Genomic DNA, 22,924 nt, shown 5'->3' with positions numbered 1-22,924 from the left:
AGGATCGACTCCCACCACGTGTGCACGTGGGACAGCCCTGTGGGAAAGCCTCGTGTGAAAGCCTCGTGGGAAAGACTCGAGGGAAAACCATAGATCCTTTGATCCACGCGGCGGACTGCGTGACACTGCTGCTCCCGCTCTGGAGGAAAGCGCAAGTGCATGCCCGCATTCGAGACGAGGACTGACTCCCCTGGGGAGACTCCAGAAGTAGCCCAAGATCCATGTCAGCACTGGAGAGGAATCCTCAGGTTCCGGCCCCGACTCCACACAAGGTCTTAGGCCCCGGCATCGACGGGAGAGGAATCCCGAGAGGCCCCCGAGAACTCGCATGGGGACTGGCCTTTCCTGAGGCCACCAGAGCGGGTCCCTGAGGTCCCCGTCGTAAGTCGAGAGCACCTGCCGCAACTCGAGAAAATCAAGGAGGTTTTGCCCTCCAGGCGAGATGAGGCCCATTTCCGCTGAGGCTTCTCGAGGCCAATCACATGTAACCACTGGAACTTCCAAAGGGTCCTTCACACCCTTGCTGCAACTCAAGAAGTTCCCCGACATACCCGTCTCCACTCGTGAGGAAGCACGTGGTGTCCCACACACATCCAGGGGAGCCCCGTTTCCGCCTCCTAGCTCGAGATGAGGGATCCTTTCCCTGTTTCGTAGGGAAAGAATTCCCGGCGTTCCCGTCGCATCTCAAGAGGAGGCGCTCTCCACAGGAAAGGCGAGAGGAACTCCAGGGTCGTGCCACCATTCCAAGAGTCCCCCAGATGTGTCAGTCCATTCCAGAGGAACCTGTTTTCCCTGCACTGCCTTGACGTTCAAGCCGAGGATCGACACCAACCACGTGTGCACGTGGGACAGCCCTGTGGGAAAGGCTCGTGGGAAAGCCTCGTGGGAAAGACTCGAGGGAAAACCATAGATCCTTTGATCCACGCGGCGGACTGCGTGACACTGATGCTACCGCTCTGGAGGAAAGCGCAAGTGCATGCCCGCATTCGAGACGAGGACTGACTCCCCTGGGGAGACTCCAGAAGTACCCCAAGATCCATGTCAGCACTGGAGAGGAATCCTCAGTTTCCGGCCCCGACTCCACACAAGGTCTTAGGCCCCGGCATCGACGGGAGAGGAATCCCGAGAGGCCCCCGAGGAACTCGCATGGGGACTGGCCTTTCCTGAGGCCACCAGAGCGGGTCCCTGAGGTCCCCGTCGTTAGTCGAGAGCACCTGCCGCAACTCGAGAAAATCCAGGAGGTTTTGCCCTCCAGGCGAGATGAGGCCCATTTCCGCTGAGGCTTCTCGAGGCCAATCACATCTAACCACTGGAACTTCCAAAGGGTCCTTCACACCCTTGCTGCAACTCAAGAAGTTCCCCGACATACCCGTCTCCACTCGAGAGGTAGCACGTGGTGTCCCGCACACATCCAGGGGAGCCCCGTTTCCGCCTCCTAGCTCGAGATGAGGGATCCTTTCCCTGTTTCGTAGGGAAAGAATTCCCGGCGTTCCCGTCGCATCTCAAGAGGAGGCGCTCTCAACAGGAAAGGCGAGAGGAACTCCAGGGTCATGCCACCATTCCAAGAGTCCCCCAGATGTGTCAGTCCATTCCAGAGGAACCTGTTTTAACTGCACTGCCTTGACGTTCAAGCCGAGGATCGACTCCCACCACGTGTGCACGTGGGACAGCCCTGTGGGTAAGCCTCGTGGGAAAGCCTCGTGGGCAAGACTCGAGGGAAAACCATAGATCTTTTGATCCAGGCGGCGGACTGCGTGCCACTGCTGCTACCGCTATGGAGGAAAGCGCAAGTGCATGCCCGCATTCGAGACGAGGACTGACTCCCCTGGGGAGACTCCAGAAGTACCCCAAGATCCATGTCAGCACTGGAGAGGAATCCTCAGGTGCCGGCCCTGACTCCACACAAGGTCTTAGGCCCCGGCATCGACGGGAGAGGAATCCCGAGAGGCCCCCGAGGAACTCGCATGGGGACTGGCCTTTCCTGAGGCCACCAGAGCGGGTCCCTGAGGTCCCCGTCGTAAGTGGAGAGCACCTGCCGCAACTCGAGAAAATCCAGGAGGTTTTGCCCTCCAGACGAGATGAGGCCCATTTCCGCTGAGGGTTCTCGAGGCTAATCATGTCTAACCACTGGAACTTCCAAAGGGTCCTTCACTCCCTTGCTGCAACTCAAGAAGTTCCCCGACATACCCGTCTCCACTCGAGAGGAAGCACGTGGTGTCCCACACACATCCAGGGGAGCCCCGTTTCCGCCTCCTAGCTCGAGATGAGGGATCCTTTCCCTGTTTCGTAGGGAAAGAATTCCCGGCGTTCCCGTCGCATCTCAAGAGGAGGCGCTCTCCACAGGAAAGGCGAGAGGAACTCCAGGGTCGTGCCACCATTCCAAGAGTCCCCCAGATGTGTCAGTCCATTCCAGAGGAACCTGTTTTCCCTGCACTGCCTTGACGTTCAAGCCGAGGATCGACTCCCACCACGTGTGCACGTGGGACAGCCCTGTGGGAAAGCCTCGTGGGAAAGCCTCGTGGGAAAGACTCGAGGGAAAACCATAGATCCTTTGATCCACGCGGCGGACTGCGTGACACTGCTGCTACCGCTCAGGAGGAAAGCGCAAGTGCATGTCCGCATTCGAGACGAGGACTGACTCCCCTGGGGAGACTCCAGAAGTACCCCAAGATCCATGTCAGCACTGGAGAGGAATCCTCAGGTTCCGGCCCCGACTCCACACAAGGTCTTAGGCCCCGGCATCGACGGGAGAGGAATCCCGAGAGGCCCCCGAGGAACTCGCATGGGGACTGGCCTTTCCTGAGGCCACCAGAGCGGGTCCCTGAGGTCCCCGTCGTAAGTCGAGAGCACCTGCCGCAACTCGAGAAAATCCAGGAGGTTTTGCCCTCCAGGCGAGATGAAGCCCATTTCTGCTGAGGCTTCTCGAGGCTAATCACGTCTAACCACTGGAACTTCCAAAGGGTCCTTCACACCCTTGCTGCAACTAAAGAAGTTTCCCGACATACCCGTCGCCACTCGAGAGGAAGCACGTGGGTCCCGCACACATACAGGGGAGCCCCGTTTAAGCCTCCTAGCTCGAGATGAGGGATCCTTTCCCTGTTTCGTAGGGAAAGAATTCCCGGCGTTCCCGTCGCATCTCAAGAGGAGGCGCTCTCCAAAGGAAAGGCGATAGGAACTCCAGGGTCGAGACATCATTCCAAGAGTCCCCCAGATGTGTCAGTCCATTCCAGAGGAACCTGTTTTCCCTGCACTGCCTTGACGTTCAAGCCGAGGATCGACTCCCACCACGTGTGCACGTGGGACAGCCCTGTGGGAAAGCCTCGTGGGAAAGCCTCGTGGGAAAGACTCGAGGGAAAACCATAGATCCTTTGATCCACGCGGCGGACTGCGTGACACTGCTGCTTCCGCTCTGGAGGAAAGCGCAAGTGCATGCCCGCATTCGAGACGAGGACTGACTCCCCTGGGGAGACTCCAGAAGTACCCCAAGATCCATGTCAGCACTGGAGAGGAATCCTAAGGTTCCGGCCCCGACTCCACACAAGGTCTTAGGCCCCGGCATCGACGGGAGAGGAATCCCGAGAGGCTTCCGAGGAACTCGCATGGGGACTGGCCTTTCCTGAGGCCACCAGAGCGGGTCCCTGAGGTCCCCGTCGTAAGTCGAGAGCACCTGCCGCAACTCGAGAAAATCCAGGAGGTTTTGCCCTCCAGGCGAGATGAGGCCCATTTCCGCTGAGGCTTCTCGAGGCCAATCACATCTAACCACTGGAACTTCCAAAGGGTCCTTCACACCCTTTCTGCAACTCAAGAAGTTCCCCGACATACCCGTCTGCACTCGAGAGGAAGCACGTGGTGTCCCGCACACATCCAGGGGAGCCCCGTTTCCGCCTCCTAGCTCGAGATGAGGGATCCTTTCCCTGTTTCGTAGGGAAAGAATTCCCGGCGTTCCCGTCGCATCTCAAGAGGAGGCGCTCTCCACAGGAAAGGCGAGAGGAACTCCAGGGTCGTGCCACCATTCCAAGAGTGCCCCAGATGTGTCAGTCCATTCCAGAGGAACCTGTTTTCCCTGCACTGCCTTGACGTTCAAGCCGAGGATCGACTCCCACCATGTGTGAACGTGGGACAGCCCTGTGGGAAAGCCTCGTGGGAAAGCCTCGTGGGAAAGACTCGAGGGAAAACCATAGATCCTTTGATCCACGCGGAGGACTGCGTGACACTGCTACTACCGCTCTGGAGGAAAGCGCAAGTGCATGCCCGCATTCGACACGAGGACTGACTCCCCTGGGGAGACTCCAGAAGTACCCCAAGATCCATGTCAGCACTGGAGAGGAATCCTCAGGTTCCGGCCCCGACTCCACACAAAGTCTTAGGCCCCGGCATCGACGGGAGAGGAATCCCGAGACGCCCCCGAGGAACTCGCATGGGGATTGGCCTTTCCTGAGGCCACCAGAGCGGGTCCCTGAGGTCCCCGTCGTAAGTCGAGAGCACCTGCCGCAACTCGAGAAAATCCAGGAGGTTTTGCCCTCCAGGCGAGATGAGGCCCATTTCCGCTGAGGCTTCTCGAGGCCAATCACATCTAACCACTGGAACTTCCAAAGGGTCCTTCACACCCTTGTTGCAACTCAAGAAGTTCCCCGACATACCCGTCTCAACTCGAGAGGAAGCCCGTGGGTCCCGCACACATCCAGGGGAGCCCCGTTTCCGCCTCCTAGCTCGAGATGAGGGATCCTTTCCCTGTTTCGTAGGGAAAGAATTGCCGGCGTGCCCGTCGCAGTTCAAGAGGAGACGCTCTCCACAGGAAAGGCGAAAGGAACTCCAGGGTCGTGCTACCATTCCAAGAGTCCCCCGATGTGTCAGTCCATTCCAGAGGAACCTGTTTTCCCTGCACTGCCTTGACGTTCAAGCCAAGGATCGACTCCCACCACGTGTGCACGTGGGACAGCCCTGTGGGAAAGCCTCGTGGGAAAGCCTCGTGGGAAAGACTCGAGGGAAAACCATAGATCCTTTGATCCACGCGGCGGACTGCGTGACACTTCTGCTACCGCTCTGGAGGAAAGCGCAAGTGCATGCCCGCATTCAAGACGAGAACTGACTCCCCTGGGGAGACTCCAGAAGTACCCCAAGGTCCATGTCAGCACTGGAGAGGAATCCTCAGGTTCCGGCCCCGACTACACACAAGGTCTTAGGCCCCGGCATCGACGGGAGAGGAATCCCGAGAGGCCCCCGAGGAACTCGCATGGGGACTGGCCTTTCCTGAGGCCACCAGAGCGGTTCCCTGAGGTCCCCGTCGTAAGTCGAGAGCACCTGCCGCAACTCGAGAAAATCCAGGAGGTTTTGCACTCCAGGCGAGATGAGGCCCATTTCCGCTGAGGCTTCTCGAGGCCAATCACATCTAACCACTGGAACTTCCAAAGGGTCCTTCACACCCTTGCTGCAACTCAAGAAGTTCCCCGACATACCCATCTCCACTCGAGAGGAAGCACGTGCGGTTCCGCACACATCCAGGGGAGCCCCGTTTCCGCCTCCTAGCTCGAGATGAGGGATCCTTTCCCTGTTTCGTAGGGAAAGAATTCCCGGCGTTCCTGTCGCATCTCAAGAGGAGGCGCTCTCCACAGGAAAGGCGAGAGGAACTCCAGGGTCGAGACACCATTCCAAGAGTCCACCAGATGTGTCAGTCCATTCCAGAGGAACCTGTTTTCCCTGCACTGCCTTGACGTTCAAGCCGAGGATCGACTCCCACCACGTGTGCACGTGGGACATCCCTGTGGGAAAGCCTCGTGGGAAAGCCTCGGGGGAAAGACTCGAGGGAAAACCATAGATCCTTTGATCCACGCGGCGGACTGCGTGACACTGCTGCTACCGCTCTGGAGGAAAGCGCAAGTGCATGCCCGCATTCGAGACGAGGACTGACTCCCCTGGGGAGACTCCAAAAGTACCCCAAGATCCATGTCAGCACTGGAGAGGAATCCTCAGGTTCCGGCCCTGACTCCACACAAGGTCTTAGGCCCCGTCATCGACGGGAGAGGAATCCCGAGAGGCCCCCGAGGAACTCGCATGGGGACTGGCCTTTCCTGAGGCCACCAGAGCGGGTCCCTGAGGTCCCCATCGTAAGTCGAGAGCACCTGCCGCAACTCGAGAAAATCCAGGAGGTTTTGCCCTCCAGGCGAGATGAGGCCCATTTCCGCTGAGGCTTCTCGAGGCCAATCACATCTAACCACTGGAACTTCCAAAGGGTCCTTCACACCCTTGCTGCAACTCAAGAAGTTCCCCGACATACCCGTCTCCACTCGAGAGGTAGCATGTGGTGTCCCGCACACATCCAGGGGAGCCCCGTTTCAGCCTCCTAGCTCGAGATGAGGGATCCTTTCCCTGTTTCGTAGGGAAAGAATTCCCGGCGTTCCCGTCGCATCTCAAGAGGAGGCGCTCTCCACAGGAAAGGCGAGAGGAACTCCAGGGTCGAGACACCATTCCAAGAGTCCCCCAGATGTGTCAGTCCATTCCAGAGGAACCTGTTTTCCCTGCACTGCCTTGACGTTCAAGCCGAGGATCGACTCCCACCACGTGTGCACATGGGACAGCCCTGTGGGAAAGCCTCGTGGGAAAGCCTCGTGGGAAAGACTCGAGGGAAAATCATAGATCCTTTGATCCACGTGGCGGACTGCGTGACACTGCTGCTACCGCTCTGGAGGAAAGCGCAAGTGCATGCCCGCATTCGAGACGAGGACTGACTCCCCTGGGGAGACTCCAGAAGTACCCCAAGATACATGTCAGCACTGGAGAGGAATCCTCAGGTTCCGGCCCCGACTACACACAAGGTCTTAGGCCACGGCATCGACGGGAGAGGAATCCCGAGAGGCCCCCGAGGAACTCGCATGGGGACTGGCCTTTCCTGCGGCCACCAGAGCGGGTCCCTGAGGTCCCCGTCGTAAGTCGAGAGCACCTGCCGCAACTCGAGAAAATCCAGGAGGTTTTGCTCTCCAGGCGAGATGAGGCCCATTTCCGCTGAGGCTTCTCGAGGCCAATCACGTCTAACCACTGGAACTTCCAAAGGGTCCTTCACACCCTTGCTGCAACTCAAGAAGTTCCCCGACATACCCGTCTCCACTCGAGAGGAATCATGTGGTGTCCCGCACACATCCAGGGGAGCCCCGTTTCCGCCTCCTAGCTCGAGATGAGGGATCCTTTCCCTGTTTCGTAGGGAAAGAATTCCCGGCGTTCCCGTCGCATCTCAAGAGGAGGCGCTCTCCACAGGAAAGGCGAGAGGAACTCCAGGGTCGTTCCACCATTCCAAGAGTCCCCCAGATGTGTCAGTCCATTCCAGAGGAACCTGTTTTCCCTGCACTGCCTTGACGTTCAAGCCGAAGATCGACTCCCACCACGTGTGCACGTGGGACAGCCCTGTGGGAAAGCCTCGTGGGAAAGTCTCGTGGGAAAGACTCGAGGGAAAACCATAGATCCTTTGATCCACGCGGCGGACTGCGTGACACTGCTGCTACCGCTCTGGAGGAAAGCGCAAGTGCATGCCCGCATTCGAGACGAGGACTGACTCCCCGGGGGAGACTCCAGAAGTACCCCAATATTCATGTCAGCACTGGAGAGGAATCCTCAGGTTCCGGCCCCGACTACACACAAGGTCTTAGGCCACGGCATCGACGGAGAGGAATCCCGAGACGCCCCCGAGGAACTCGCATGGGGACTGGCCTTTCCTGAGGCCACCAGAGCGGGTCCCTGAGGTCCCCGTCGTAAGTCGAGAGCACCTGCCGCAACTCGAGAAAATCCAGGAGGTTTTGCCCTCCAGGCGAGATGAGGCCCATTTCCGCTGAGGCTTCTCGAGGCCAATCACATCTAACCACTGGAACTTCCAAAGGGTCCTTCACACCCTTGCTGCAACTCAAGAAGTTCCCCGACATACCCGTCTCCACTCGAGAGGAAGCACGTGGGGTCCCGCACACATCCAGGGGAGCCCCGTTTCCGCCTCCTAGCTCGAGATGAGGGATCCCTTCCCTGTTTCGTAGGGAAAGAATTCCCGGCGTTCCCGTCGCATCTCAAGAGGAGGCGCTCTCCACAGGAAAGGCGAGAGGAACTCCAGGGTCGTGACACCATTCCAAGAGACCCCAGATGTGTCAGTCCATTCCAGAGGAACCTGTTTTCCCTGCACTGCCTTGACGTTCAAGCCGAGGATCGACTCCCACCACGTGTGCACGTGGGACAGCACTGTGGGAAAGCCTCGTGGGAAAGCCTCGTGGGAAAGACTCGAGGGAAAAACATAGATCCTTTGTTCCACGCGGCGGACTGCGTGACACTGCTGCTACCGCTCTGGAAGAAAGCGCAAGTGCATGCCCGCATTCGAGACGAGGACTGACTCCCCTGGGGAGACTCCAGAAGTACCCCAAGATCCATGTCAGCACTGGAGAGGAATCCTCAGGTTCCGGCCCCGACTCCACACAAGGTCTTAGGCCCCGGCATCGACGGGAGAGGAATCCCGAGAGGCCTCCGAGGAACTCGCATGGGGACTGGCCTTTCCTGAGGCCACCAGAGCGGGTCCCTGAAGTCCCTGTCGTAAGTCGAGAGCACCTGCCGCAACTCGAGAAAATCCAGGAGGTTTTGCCCTCCAGGCGAGATGAGGCCCATTTCCGCTGAGGCTTCTCGAGGCCAATCACATCTAACCACTGGAACTTCCAAAGGGTCCTTCACACCCTTGCTGCAACTCAAGAAGTTCCCCGACATACCCGTCTGCACTGGAGAGGAAGCACGTGGGGTCCCGCACACATCCAGGGGAGCCCCCTTTCCGCCTCCTAGCTCGAGATGAGGGATCCTTTCCCTGTTTCGTAGGGAAAGAATTCCCGGCGTTCCCGTCGCATCTCAAGAGGAGGCGCTCTCCACAGGAAAGGCGAGAGGAACTCCAGGGTCGTGACACCATTCCAAGAGTCCCCCAGATGTGTCAGTCCATTCCATAGGAAACTGTTTTCCCTGCACTGCCTTGACGTTCAAGCCGAGGATCCACTCCCACCACGTGTGCACGTGGGACAGCCCTGTGGGAAAGCCTCGTGGGAAAGCCTCGTGGGAAAGACTCGAGGGAAAACCATAGATCCTTTGATCCACGCGGAGGACTGCGTGACACTGCTGCTACCGCTCTGGAGGAAAGCGCAAGTGCATGCCCGCATTCGAGACGAGGACTGACTCCCCTGGGGAGACTCCAGAAGTACCCCAAGATCCATGTCAGCACTGGAGAGGAATCCTCAGGTTCCGGCCCCGACTCCACACAAGGTCTTAGGCCCCGGCATCGACGGGAGAGGAATCCCGAGACGCCCCCGGGGAACTCGCATGGGGACTGGCCTTTCCTGAGGCCACCAGAGCGGGTCCCTGAGGTCCCCGTCGTAAGTCGAGAGCACCTGCCGCAACTCGAGAAAATCCAGGAGGTTTTGCCCTCCAGGCGAGATGAGGCCCATTTCCGCTGAGGCTTCTCGAGGCCAATCACATCTAACCACTGGAACTTCCAAAGGGTCCTTCACACCCTTGCTGCAACTCAAGACGTTCCCCGACATACCCGTCTCCACTCGAGAGGAAGCACGTGGTGTCCCGCACACATCCAGGGGAGCCCCGTTTCCGCCTCCTAGCTTGAGATGAGGGATCCTTTCCCTGTTTCGTAGGGAAAGAATTCCCAGCGTTCCCGTCGCATCTCAAGAGAAGGCGCTCTCCACAGGAAAGGCGAGAGGAACTCCAGGGTCGTGCCACCATTCCAAGAGTCCCCCAGATGTGTCAGTCCATTCCAGAGGAAACTGTTTTCCCTGCACTGCCTTGACGTTCAAGCCGAGGATCGACTCCCACCACGTGTGCACGTGGGACAGCCCTGTGGGAAAGCCTCGTGGGAAAGCCTCGTGGGAAAGACTCGAGGGAAAACCATAGATCCTTTGATCCACGCTGCGGACTGCGTGACACTGCTGTTACCGCTCTGGAGGAAAGCGCAATGCATGCCCGCATTCGAGACGAGGACTGACTCCCCTGGGGAGACTCCAGACGTACCTCAAGATCCATGTCAGCACTGGAGAGGAATCCTCAGGTTCCGGCCCCGACTCCACACAAGGTCTTAGGCCCCGGCATCGACGGGAGAGGAATCCCGAGAGGCCCCCGAGGAACTGGCATGGGGACTGGCCTATCCTGAGGCCACCAGAGCGGTTCCCTGAGGTCCCCGTCGTAAGTCGAGAGCACCTGCCGCAACTCGAGAAAATCCAGGAGGTTTTGCCCTCCAGGCGCGATGAGGCCCATTTCCGCTGAGGCTTCTCGAGGCCAATCACATCTAACCACTGGAACTTCCAAAGGGTCCTTCACACCATTGCTGCAACTCAAGAAGTTCCCCGACATACCCGTCTCCACTCGAGAGGAAGCACGTGGTGTCCCGCACACATCCAGGGGAGCCCCGTTTCCGCCTCCTAGCTCGAGATGAGGGATCCTTTCCCTGTTTCGTAGGGAAAGAATTCCCAGCGTTCCCGTCGCATCTCAAGAGAAGGCGCTCTCCACAGGAAAGGCGAGAGGAACTCCAGGGTCGTGCCACCATTCCAAGAGTCCCCCAGATGTGTCAGTCCATTCCAGAGGAAACTGTTTTCCCTGCACTGCCTTGACGTTCAAGCCGAGGATCGACTCCCACCACGTGTGCACGTGGGACAGCCCTGTGGGAAAGCCTCGTGGGAAAGCCTCGTGGGAAAGACTTGAGGGAAAACCATAGATCCTTTGATTCACGCGGCGGACTGCATGACACTGCTGCTACCGCTCTGGAGGAAAGCGCAATGCATGCCCGCATTAGAGACGAGGACTGACTCCCCTGGAGAGACTCCAGACGTACCCCAAGATCCCTGTCAGCACTGGAGAGGAATCCTCAGGTTCCGGCCCCGACTCCACACAAGGTCTTAGGCCCCGGCATAGACGGGAGAGTAATCCTGAGACGCCCCCGAGGAACTCGCATGGGGACTGGCCTTTCCTGAGGCCACCAGAGCGGTTCCCTGAGGTCCCCGTCGTAAGTCGAGAGCACCTGCCGCAACTCGAGAAAATCCAGGAGGTTTTGCCCTCCAGGCGAGATGAGGCCCATTTCCGCTGAGGCTTCTCGAGGCCAATCACATCTAACCACTGGAACTTCCAAAGGGTCCTTCACACCCTTGCTGCAACTCAAGAAGTTCCCCGACATACCCGTCTCCACTCGAGAGGAAGCACGTGGGTCCCGCACACATCCAGGGGAGCCCCGTTTCCGCCTCCTAGCTCGAGATGAGGGATCCTTTCCCTGTTTCGTAGGGAAAGAATTCCCGGCGTTCCCGGCGCATCTCAAGAGGAGGCGCTCTCCACAGGAAAGGCGAGAGGAACTCCAGGGTCGTGCCACCATTCCAAGAGTCCCCCAGATGTGTCAGTCCATTCCAGAGGAACCTGTTTTCCCTGCACTGCCTTGACGTTCAAGCCGAGGATCGACTCCCACCACGTGTGCACGAAGGACAGCCCTGTGGGAAAGCCTCCTGGGAAAGCCTCGTGGGAAAGACACGAAGGAAAACCATAGATCCTTTGATCCACGTGGCGGACTGCGTGACACTGCTGCAACCGCTCTGGAGGAAAGCGCAAGTGCATGCCCGCATTCGAGACGAGGACTGACTCCCCTGGGGAGACTCCAGAAGTACCCCAAGATCCATGTCAGCACTGGAGAGGAATCCTCAGGTTCCGGCCCCGACTCCACACAAGGTCTTAGGCACCGGAATCGACGGGAAAAGAATCCCGAGAGGCCCCCGAGGAACTCGCATGGGGACTGGCCTTTCCTGAGGCCACCACAGCGGGTCCCTGAGGTCCCCGTCGTAAGTCGAGAGCACCTGCCGCAACTCGAGAAAATCGAGGAGGTTTTGCCCTCCAGGCGAGATGAGGCCCATTTCCGCTGAGGCTTCTCGAGGCCAATCACATCTAACCACTGGAACTTCCAAAGGGTCCTTCACACCCTTGCTGCAACTCAAGACGTTCCCCGACATACCCGTCTCCACTCGAGAGGAAGCACGTGGTGTCCCGCACACATCCAGGGGAGCCCCGTTTCCGCCTCCTAACTTGAGATGAGGGATCCTTTCCCTGTTTCGTAGGGAAAGAATTCCCAGCGTTCCCGTCGCATCTCAAGAGAAGGCGCTCTCCACAGGAAAGGCGAGAGGAACTCCAGGGTCGTGCCACCATTCCAAGAGTCCCCCAGATGTGTCAGTCCATTCCAGAGGAAACTGTTTTCCCTGCACTGCCTTGATGTTCAAGCCGAGGATCGACTCCCACCACGTGTGCACGTGGGACAGCCCTGTGGGAAAGCCTCGTGGGAAAGCCTCGTGGGAAAGACTCGAGGGAAAACCATAGATCCTTTGATCCACGCTGCGGACTGCGTGACACTGCTGTTACCGCTCTGGAGGAAAGCGCAATGCATGCCCGCATTCGAGACGAGGACTGACTCCCCTGGGGAGACTCTAGAAGTACCCCAAGATCCATGTCAGCACTGGAGAGGAATCCTCAGGTTCCGGCCCCGACTCCACACAAGGTCTTAGGCCCCGGCATCGACGGGAGAGGAATCCCGAGAGGCCCCCGAGGAACTCGCATGGGGACTGGCCTTTCCTGAGGCCACCAGAGCGGGTCCCTGAGGTCCCCGTCATAAGTCGAGAGCACCTGCCGCAACTCCAGAAAATCCAGGAGGTTTTGCCCTCCAGGCGAGATGAGGCCCATTTCCGCTGAGGCTTCTCGAGGCCAATCACATCTAACCACTGGAACTTCCAAAGGGTCCTTCACACCCTTGCTGCAACTCAAGAAGTTCCCCGACATACCCGTCTCCACTCGAGAGGAAGCACGTGGGGTCCCGCACACATCCAGGGGAGCCCCGTTTCCGCCTCCTAGCTCGAGATGAGGGATCCTTTCCCTGTTTCGTAGGGAAAGAATTTCCGGCGTTCCCGTCGCATCTCAAGAGGAGGCGCTCTCCACAGGAAAGGCGAGAGGAACTCCAGGGTCGTGCCACCATTCCAAGAGTCCCCCAGATGTGTCAGTCCATTCCAGAGGAACCTGTTTTCCCTGCACTGCCTTGACGTTCAAGCCGAGGATCGACTCCCACCACGTGTGCACGTGGGACAGCCCTGTGGGAAAGCCTCGTGGGAAAGCCTCGTGGGAAAGACTCGAGGGAAAACCATAGATCCTTTGATCCACGCGGCGGACTGCGTGACACTGCTGCTACAGCTCTGGAGGAAAGCGCAAGTGCATGCCCGCATTCGAGACGAGGACTGACTCCCCTGGGGAGACTCCAGAAGTACCCCAAGATCCATGTCAGCACTGGAGAGGAATCCTCAGGTTCCGGCCCCGACTCCACACAAGGTCTTAGGCACCGGAATCAACGGGAAAAGAATCCCGAGAGGCCCCCGAGGAACTCGCATGGGGACTGGCCTTTCCTGAGGCCACCAGAGCGGGTCCCTGAGGTCCCCGTCGTAAGTCGAGAGCACCTGCCGCAACTCCAGAAAATCCAGGAGGTTTTGCCCTCCAGGCGAGATGAGGCCCATTTCCGCTGAGGCTTCTCGAGGCCAATCACATCTAACCACTGGAACTTCCAAAGGGTCCTTCACACCCTTGCTGCAACTCAAGACGTTCCCCGACATAGCGGTCTCCACTCGAGAGGAAGCACGTGGTGTCCCGCACAAATCCAGGGGAGCCCCGTTTCCGCCTCCTAGCTTGAGATGAGGGATCCTTTCCCTGTTTCGTAGGGAAAGAATTCCCAGCGTTCCCGTCGCATCTCAAGAGAAGGCGCTCTCCACAGGAAAGGCGAGAGGAACTCCAGGGTCGTGCCACCATTCCAAGAGTCCCCCAGATGTGTCAGTCCATTCCAGAGGAAACTGTTTTCCCTGCACTGCCTTGACGTTCAAGCCGAGGATCGACTCCCACCACGTGTGCACGTGGGACAGCCCTGTGGGAAAGCCTCGTGGGAAAGCCTCGTGGGAAAGACTCGAGGGAAAACCATAGATCCTTTGATCCACGCTGCGGACTGCGTGACACTGCTGTTACCGCTCTGGAGGAAAGCGCAATGCATGCCCGCATTCGAGACGAGGACTGACTCCCCTGGGGAGACTCCAGAAGTACCCCAAGATCCATGTCAGCACTGGAGAGGAATCCTCAGGTTCCGGCCCCGACTCCACACAAGGTCTTAGGCCCCGGCATCGACGGGAGAGGAATCCCGAGAGGCCCCCGAGGAACTCGCATGGGGACTGGCCTTTCCTGAGGCCACCAGAGCGGGTCCCTGAGGTCCCCGTCGTAAGTCGAGAGCACCTGCCGCAACTCCAGAAAATCCAGGAGGTTTTGCCCTCCAGGCGAGATGAGGCCCATTTCCGCTGAGGCTTCTCGAGGCCAATCAAATCTAACCACTGGACCTTCCAAAGGGTCCTTCACACCCTTGCTGCAACTCAAGACGTTCCCCGACATACCCGTCTCCACTCGAGAGGAAGCACGTGGGGTCCCGCACACATCCAGGGGAGCCCCGTTTCCGCCTCCTAGCTCGAGATGAGGGATCCTTTCCCTGTTTCGTAGGGAAAGAATTCCCGGCGTTCCCGTCGCATCTCAAGAGGAGGCGCTCTCCACAGGAAAGGCGAGAGGAACTCCAGGGTCGTGCCACCATTCCAAGAGTCCCCCAGATGTGTCAGTCCATTCCAGAGGAACCTGTTTTCCCTGCACTGCCTTGACGTTCAAGCCGAGGATCGACTCCCACCACGTGTGCACCTGGGACAGCCCTGTGGGAAAGCCTCGTGGGAAAGCCTCGTGGGAAAGACTCGAGGGAAAACCATAGATCCTTTGATCCACGCGGCGGACTGCGTGACACTGCTGCTACCGCTCTGGAGGAAAGCGCAAGTGCATGCCCGCATTCGAGACGAGGACTGACTCCCCTGGGGAGACTCCAGAATTACCCCAAGATCCATGTCAGCACTGGAGAGGAATCCTCAGGTTCCGGCCCCGACTCCACACAAGTTCTTAGGCCCCGGCATCGACGGGAGAGGAATCCCGAGACACCCCCGAGGAACTCGCATGGGGACTGGCCTTTCCTGAGGCCACCAGAGAGGGTCCCTGAGGTCCCCGTCGTAAGTCGAGAGCACTTGCCGCAACTCGAGAAAATCCAGGAGGTTTTGCCCTCCAGGCGAGATGAGGCCCATTTCCGCTGAGGCTTCTCGAGGCCAATCACATCTAACCACTGGAACTTCCAAAGGGTCCTTCACACCCTTGCTGCAACTCAAGAAGTTCCCCGACATACCCGTCTCCACTCGAGAGGAAGCACGTGGTGTCCCGCACACATCCAGGGGAGCCCCGTTTCCGCCTCCTAGCTCGAGATGAGGGATCCTTTCCCTGTTTCGTAGGGAAAGAATTCCCGGCGTTCCCGTCGCATCTCAAGAGGAGGCGCTCTCCACAGGAAAGGCGAGAGGAACTCCAGGGTCGTGCCACCATTCCAAGAGTCCCCCAGATGTGTCAGTCCATTCCAGAGGAACCTGTTTTCCCTGCACTGCCTTGACGTTCAAGCCGAGGATCGACTCCCACCACGTGTGCACGTGGGACAGCCCTGTGGGAAAGCCTCGTGGGAAAGCCTCGTGGGAAAGACTCGAGGGAAAACCATAGATCCTTTGATCCACGCGGCGGACTGCGTGACACTGCTGCTACCGCTCTGGAGGAAAGCGCAAGTGCATGCCCGCATTCGAGACGAGGACTGACTCCCCTGGGGAGACTCCAGAATTACCCCAAGATCCATGTCAGCACTGGAGAGGAATCCTCAGGTTCCGGCCCCGACTCCACACAAGGTCTTAGGCCCTGGCATCGACGGGAGAGGAATTCCGAGACGCCCCCGAGGAACTCGCATGGGGACTGGCCTTTCCTGAGGCCACCAGAGCGGGTCCCTGAGGTCCCCGTCGTAAGTCGAGAGCACCTGCCGCAACTCGAGAAAATCCAGGAGGTTTTGCCCTCCAGGCGAGATGAGGCCCATTTCCGCTGAGGCTTCTCGAGGCCAATCACATCTAACCACTGGAACTTCCAAAGGGTCCTTCACACCCTTGCTGCAACTCAAGAAGTTCCCCGACATACCCGTCTCCACTCGAGAGGAAGCACGTGGTGTCCCGCACACATCCAGGGGAGCCCCGTTTCCGCCTCCTACCTCGAGATGAGGGATCCTTTCCCTGTTTCGTAGGGAAAGAATTCCCAGCGTTCCCGTCGCATCTCAAGAGGAAGCGCTCACCACAGGAAAGGCGAGAGGAACTCCAGGGTCGTGCCACCATTCCAAGAGTCCCCCAGATGTGTCAGTCCATTCCAGAGGAAACTGTTTTCCCTGCACTGCCTTGACGTTCAAGCCGAGGATCGACTCCCACCACGTGTGCACGTGGGACAGCCCTGTGGGAAAGCCTCGTGGGAAAGCCTCGTGGGTAAGACTCGAGGGAAAACCATAGATCCTTTGATCCACGCGGCGGACTGCGTGACACTGCTGCTACCGCTCTGGAGGAAAGTGCAATGCATGCCCGCATTCGAGACGAGGACTGACTCCCCTCGGGAGACTCCAGACGTACCCCAAGATCCCTGTCAGCACTGGAGAGGAATCCTCAGGTTCCGGCCCCGACTCCACACAAGGTCTTAGGCCCCGGCATCGATGGGAGAGGAATCCAGAGACGCCCCCGAGGAACTCGCATGGGGACTGGCCTTTCCTGAGGCCACCAGAGCAGGTCCCTGAGGTCCCCGTCGTAAGTCGAGAGCACCTGCCGCAACTCGAGAAAATCCAGGAGGTTTTGCCCTCCAGGCGAGATGAGGCCCATTTCCGCTGAGGCTTCTCGAGGCTAATCACGTCTAACCACTGGAACTTCCAAAGGGTCCTTCACACCCTTGCTGCAACTCAAGAAGTTCCCCGACATACCCGTCTCCACTCGAGAGGAAGCACGTGGGTCCCGCACACATCCAGGGGAGCCCCGTTTCCGCCTCCTAGCTCGAGATGAGGGATCCTTTCCCTGTTTCCTAGGGAAAGAATTCCCGGCGTTCCCGTCGCATCTCAAGAGGAGGCGCTCTCCACAGGAAAGGGGAGAGGATCTCCAGGGTCGTGCCACCATTCCAAGAGTCCCCCAGATGTGTCAGTCCATTCCAGAGGAACCTGTTTTCCTGCACTGCCTTGACGTTCAAGCCGAGGATCGACTCCCACAACGTGTGCACGTGGGACAGCCCTGTGGGAAAGCCTCGTGGGAAAGCCTCGTGGGAAAGACTCGAGGGAAAACCATAGATCCTTTGATCCACGCGGCGGACTGCGTGACACTGCTGCTACCGCTCTGGAGGAAAGCGCAAGTGCATGCCCGCATTCGAGACGAGGACTGACTCCCCTGGGGAGACTCCAGAAGTACCCCAAGATCCATGTCAGCACTGGAGAGGAATCCTCAGGTTCCGGCCCCGACTCCACACAAGGTCTTAGGCACTGGAATCAACGGGAAAAGAATCCCGAGAGGCCCCCGAGGAACTCGCATGGGGACTGGCCTTTCCTGAGGCCACCAGAGCGCGTCCCTGAGGTCCCCGTCGTAAGTCGAGAGCACCTGCCGCAACTCGAGAAAATCCAGGAGGTTTTGCCCTCCAGGCGAGATGAGGCCCATTTCCGCTGAGGCTTCTCGATGCCAATCACGTGTAACAACTGGAACTTCCAAAGGGTCCTTCACACCCTTGCTGCAACTCAAGACGTTCCCCGACATACCCGTCTCCACTCGAGAGGAAGCACGTGGGGTCCCGCACACATCCAGGGGAGCCCCGTTTCCGCCTCCTAGCTCGAGATGAGGGATCCTTTCCCTGTTTCGTAGGGAAAGAATTCCCGGCGTTCCCGTCGCATCTCAAGAGGAGGCGCTCTCCACAGGAAAGGCGAGAGGAACTCCAGGGTCGTGCCACCATTCCAAGAGTCCCCCAGATGTGTCAGTCCATTCCAGAGGAACCTGTTTTCCCTGCACTGCCTTGACGTTCAAGCCGAGGATCGACTCCCACCACGTGTGCATGTGGGACAGCCCTGTGGGAAAGCCTCGTGGGAAAGCCTCGTGGGAAAAACTCGAGGGAAAACCATAGATCCTTTGATCCACGCGGCGGACTGCGTGACACTGCTGCTACCGCTCTGGAGGAAAGCGCAAGTGCATGCCCGCAATCGAGACGAGGACTGACACCCCTGGGGAGACTCCAGAAGTACCCCAAGATCCATGTCAGCACTGGAGAGGAATCCTCAGGTTCCGGCCCCGACTCCACACAAGGTCTTAGGCCCCGGCATCGACGGGAGAGGAATCCCGAGAGGCCCCCGAGGAACTCGCATGGGGACTGGCCTTTCCTGAGGCCACCAGAGCGGGTCCCTGAGGTCCCCGTCGTAAGTCGAGAGCACCTGCCGCAACTCGAGAAAATCCAGGAGGTTTTGCCCTCCAGGCGAGATGAGGCCCATTTCCGCTGAGGCTTCTCGAGGCCAATCACATCTAACCACTGGAACTTCCAAAGGGTCCTTCACACCCTTGCTGCAACTCAAGAAGTTCCCCGACATACCCGACTGCACTCGAGAGGAAGCACGTGGTGTCCCGCATACATCCAGGGGAGCCCCGTTTCCGCCTCCTAGCTCGAGATGAGGGATCCTTTCCCTGTTTCGTAGGGAAAGAATTCCCGGCGTTCCCGTCGCATCTCAAGAGGAGGCGCTCTCCACAGGAACGGCGAGAGGAACTCCAGGGTCATGCCACCATTCCAAGAGTCCCCCAGATGTGTCAGTCCATTCCAGAGGAACCTGTTTTCCCTGCACTGCCTTGACGTTCAAGCCGAGGATCGACTCCCACCACGTGTGCACGTGGGACAGCCCTGTGGGAAAGCCTCGTGGGAAAGCCTCGTGGGAAAGACTCGAGGGAAAACCATAGATCCTTTGATCCACGCGGCGGACTGCGTGACACTGCTGCTACCGCTCTGGAGGAAAGCGCAAGTGCATGCCCGCATTCGAGACGAGGACTGACTCCCCTGGGGAGACTCCAGGAGTACCCCAAGATCCATGTCAGCACTGGAGAGGAATCCTCAGGTTCCGGCCCCGACTCCACACAAGTTCTTAGGCCCCGGCATCGACGGGAGAGGAATCCCGAGAGGCCCCCGAGGAACTCGCATGGGGACTGGCCTTTCCTGAGGCCACCAGAGCGGGTCCCTGAGGTCCCCGTCGTAAGTCGAGAGCACCTGCCGCAACTCGAGAAAATCCAGGAGGTTTTGCCCTCCAGGCGAGATGAGGCCCATTTCCGCTGAGGCTTCTCGAGGCCAATCACGTCTAACCACTGGAACTTCCAAAGGGTCCTTCACACCCTTGCTGCAACTCAAGAAGTTCCCCGACATACCCGTCTGCACTCGAGAGGAAGCACGTGGGGTCCCGCACACATCCAGGGGAGCCCCGTTTCCGCCTCCTAGCTCGAGATGAGGGATCCTTTCCTTGTTTCGTAGGGAAAGAATTCCTGACGTTCCCGTCGCATCTCAAGAGGAGGCGCTCTCCACAGGAAAGGCGAGAGGAACTCCAGGGTCATGCCACCATTCCAAGAGTCCCCCAGATGTGTCAGTCCATTGCAGAGGAACCTGTTTTCCCTGCACTGCCTTGACGTTCAAGCCGAGGATCGACTCCCACCACGTGTGCACGTGGGACAGCCCTGTGGGAAAGCCTCGTGGGAAAGCCTCGTGGGAAAGACTCGAGGGAAAACCATAGATCCTTTGATCCACGCGGCGGACTGCGTGACACTGCTGCTACAGCTCTGGAGGAAAGCGCAAGTGCATGCCCGCATTCGAGACGAGGACTGACTCCCCTGGGGAGACTCCAGAAGTACCCCAAGATCCATGTCAGCACTGGAGAGGAATCCTCAGGTTCCGGCCCCGACTCCACACAAGGTCTTAGGCACCGGAATCGACGGGAAAAGAATCCCGAGAGGCCCTCGAGGAACTCGCATGGGGACTGGCATTCCTTAGGCCACCAGAGCGGGTCCCTGAGGTCCCCGTCGTAAGTTGAGAGCACCTGCCGCAACTCGAGAAAATCCAGGAGGTTTTGCCCTCCAGGCGAGATGAGGCCCATTTCCGCTGAGGCTTCTCGAGGCCAATCACATCTAACCACTGGACCTTCCAAAGGGTCCTTCACACCCTTGCTGCAACTCAAGAAGTTCCCCGACATACCCGTCTCCACTCGAGAGGAAGCACGTGGTGTCCCGCACACATCCAGGGGAGCCCCGTTTCCGCCTCCTAGCTCGAGATGAGGGATCCTTTCCCTGTTTCGTAGGGAAAGAATTCCCAGCGTTCCCGTCGCATCTCAAGAGAAGGCGCTCTCCACAGGAAAGGCGAGAGGAACTCCAGGGTCGTGCCACCATTCCAAGAGTCCCCCAGATGTGTCAGTCCATTCCAGAGGAAACTGTTTTCCCTGCACTGCCTTGACGTTCAAGCCGAGGATCGACTCCCACCACGTGTGCACGTGGGACAGCCCTGTGGGAAAGCCTCGTGGGAAAGCCTCGTGGGAAAGACTCGTGGGAAAGACTCGAGGGAAAACCATAGATCCTTTGATCCACGCGGCGGACTGCGTGACACTGCTGCTACCGCTCTGGAGGAAAGTGCAAGTGCATGCCCGCATTCGAGACGAGGACTGACTCCCCTGGGGAGACTCCAGAAGTACCCCAAGATCCATGTCAGCACTGGAGAGGAATCCTCAGGTTCCGGCCCCGACTCCACACAAGGTCTTAGGCCCCGGCATCGACGGGAGAGGAATCCCGAGAGGCCCCCGAGGAACTCGCATGGGGACTGGCCTTTCCTGAGGCCACCAGAGCGGGTCCCTGAGGTCCCCGTCGTAAGTCGAGAGCACCTGCCGCAACTCGAGAAAATCCAGGAGGTTTTGCCCTCCAGGCGCGATGAGGCCCATTTCCGCTGAGGCTTCTCGAGGCCAATCACATCTAACCACTGGAACTTCCAAAGGGTCCTTCACACCCTTGCTGCAACTCAAGACGTTCCCCGACATACCCGTCTCCACTCGAGAGGAAGCACGTGGTGTCCCGCACACATCCAGGGGAGCCCCGTTTCAGCCTCCTAGCTTGAGATGAGGGATCCTTTCCCTGTTTCGTAGGGAAAGAATTCCTAGCGTTCCCGTCGCATCTCAAGAGAAGGCGCTCTCCACAGGAAAGGCGAGAGGAACTCCAGGGTCGTGCCACCATTCCAAGAGTCCCCCAGATGTGTCAGTCCATTCCAGAGGAAACTGTTTTCCCTGCACTGCCTTGACGTTCAAGCCGAGGATCGACTGCCACCACGTGTGCACGTGGGACAGCCCTGTGGGAAAGCCTCGTGGGAAAGCCTCGTGGGAAAGACTCGAGGGAAAACCATAGATCCTTTGATCCACGCTGCGGACTGCGTGACACTGCTGTTACCGCTCTGGAGGAAAGCGCAATGCATGCCCGCATTCGAGACGAAGACTGACTCCCCTGGGGAGACTCCAGACGTACCTCAAGATCCATGTCAGCACTGGAGAGGAATCCTCAGGTTCCGGCCCCGACTCCACACAAGGTCTTAGGCCCCAGCATCGACGGGAGAGGAATCCCGAGAGGCCCCCGAGGAACTGGCATGGGGACTGGCCTTTCCTGAGGCCACCAGAGCAGTTCCCTGAGGTCCCCGTCGTAAGTCGAGAGCACCTGCCGCAACTCGAGAAAATCCAGGAGGTTTTGCCCTCCAGGCGCGATGAGGCCCATTTCCGCTGAGGCTTCTCGAGGCCAATCACATCTAACCACTGGAACTTCCAAAGGGTCCTTCACACCATTGCTGCAACTCAAGAAGTTCCCCGACATACCCGTCTCCACTCGAGAGGAAGCACGTGGTGTCCCGCACACATCCAGGGGAGCCCCGTTTCCGCCTCCTAGCTCGAGATGAGGGATCCTTTCCCTGTTTCGTAGGGAAAGAATTCCCAGCGTTCCCGTCGCATCTCAAGAGAAGGCGCTCTCCACAGGAAAGGCGAGAGGAACTCCAGGGTCGTGCCACCATTCCAAGAGTCCCCCAGATGTGTCAGTCCATTCCAGAGGAAACTGTTTTCCCTGCACTGCCTTGACGTTCAAGCCGAGGATCGACTCCCACCACGTGTGCACGTGGGACAGCCCTGTGGGAAAGCCTCGTGGGAAAGCCTCGTGGGAAAGACTTGAGGGAAAACCATAGATCCTTTGATTCACGCGGCGGACTGCGTGACACTGCTGCTACCGCTCTGGAGGAAAGCGCAATGCATGCCCGCATTCGAGACGAGGACTGACTCCCCTGGAGAGACTCCAGACGTACCCCAAGATCCCTGTCAGCACTGGAGAGGAATCCTCAGGTTCCGGCCCCGACTCCACACAAGGTCTTAGGCCCCGGCATAGACGGGAGAGGAATCCTGAGACGCCCCCGAGGAACTCGCATGGGGACTGGCCTTTCCTGAGGCCACCAGAGCGGTTCCCTGAGGTCCCCGTCGTAAGTCGAGAGCACCTGCCGCAACTCGAGAAAATCCAGGAGGTTTTGCCCTCCAGGCGAGATGAGGCCCATTTCCGCTGAGGCTTCTCGAGGCCAATCACATCTAACCACTGGAACTTCCAAAGGGTCCTTCACACCCTTGCTGCAACTCAAGAAGTTCCCCGACATACCCGTCTCCACTCGAGAGGAAGCACGTGGGTCCCGCACACATCCAGGGGAGCCCCGTTTCCGCCTCCTAGCTCGAGATGAGGGATCCTTTCCCTGTTTCGTAGGGAAAGAATTCCCGGCGTTCCCGTCGCATCTCAAGAGGAGGCGCTCTCCACAGGAAAGGCGAGAGGAACTCCAGGGTCATGCCACCATTCCAAGAGTCCCCCAGATGTGTCAGTCCATTCCAGAGGAACCTGTTTTGCCTGCACTGCCTTGACGTTCAAGCCGAGGATCGACTCCCACCACGTGTGCA

Source organism: Ovis canadensis, chromosome 7 (genome assembly GCF_042477335.2).
Source record: "Ovis canadensis isolate MfBH-ARS-UI-01 breed Bighorn chromosome 7, ARS-UI_OviCan_v2, whole genome shotgun sequence".
Classification (NCBI taxonomy): Eukaryota; Metazoa; Chordata; class Mammalia; order Artiodactyla; family Bovidae; genus Ovis; species Ovis canadensis.
The sequence above is the reverse complement of the archived record's forward strand: the minus strand, read 5'-3'. Positions refer to the sequence as shown.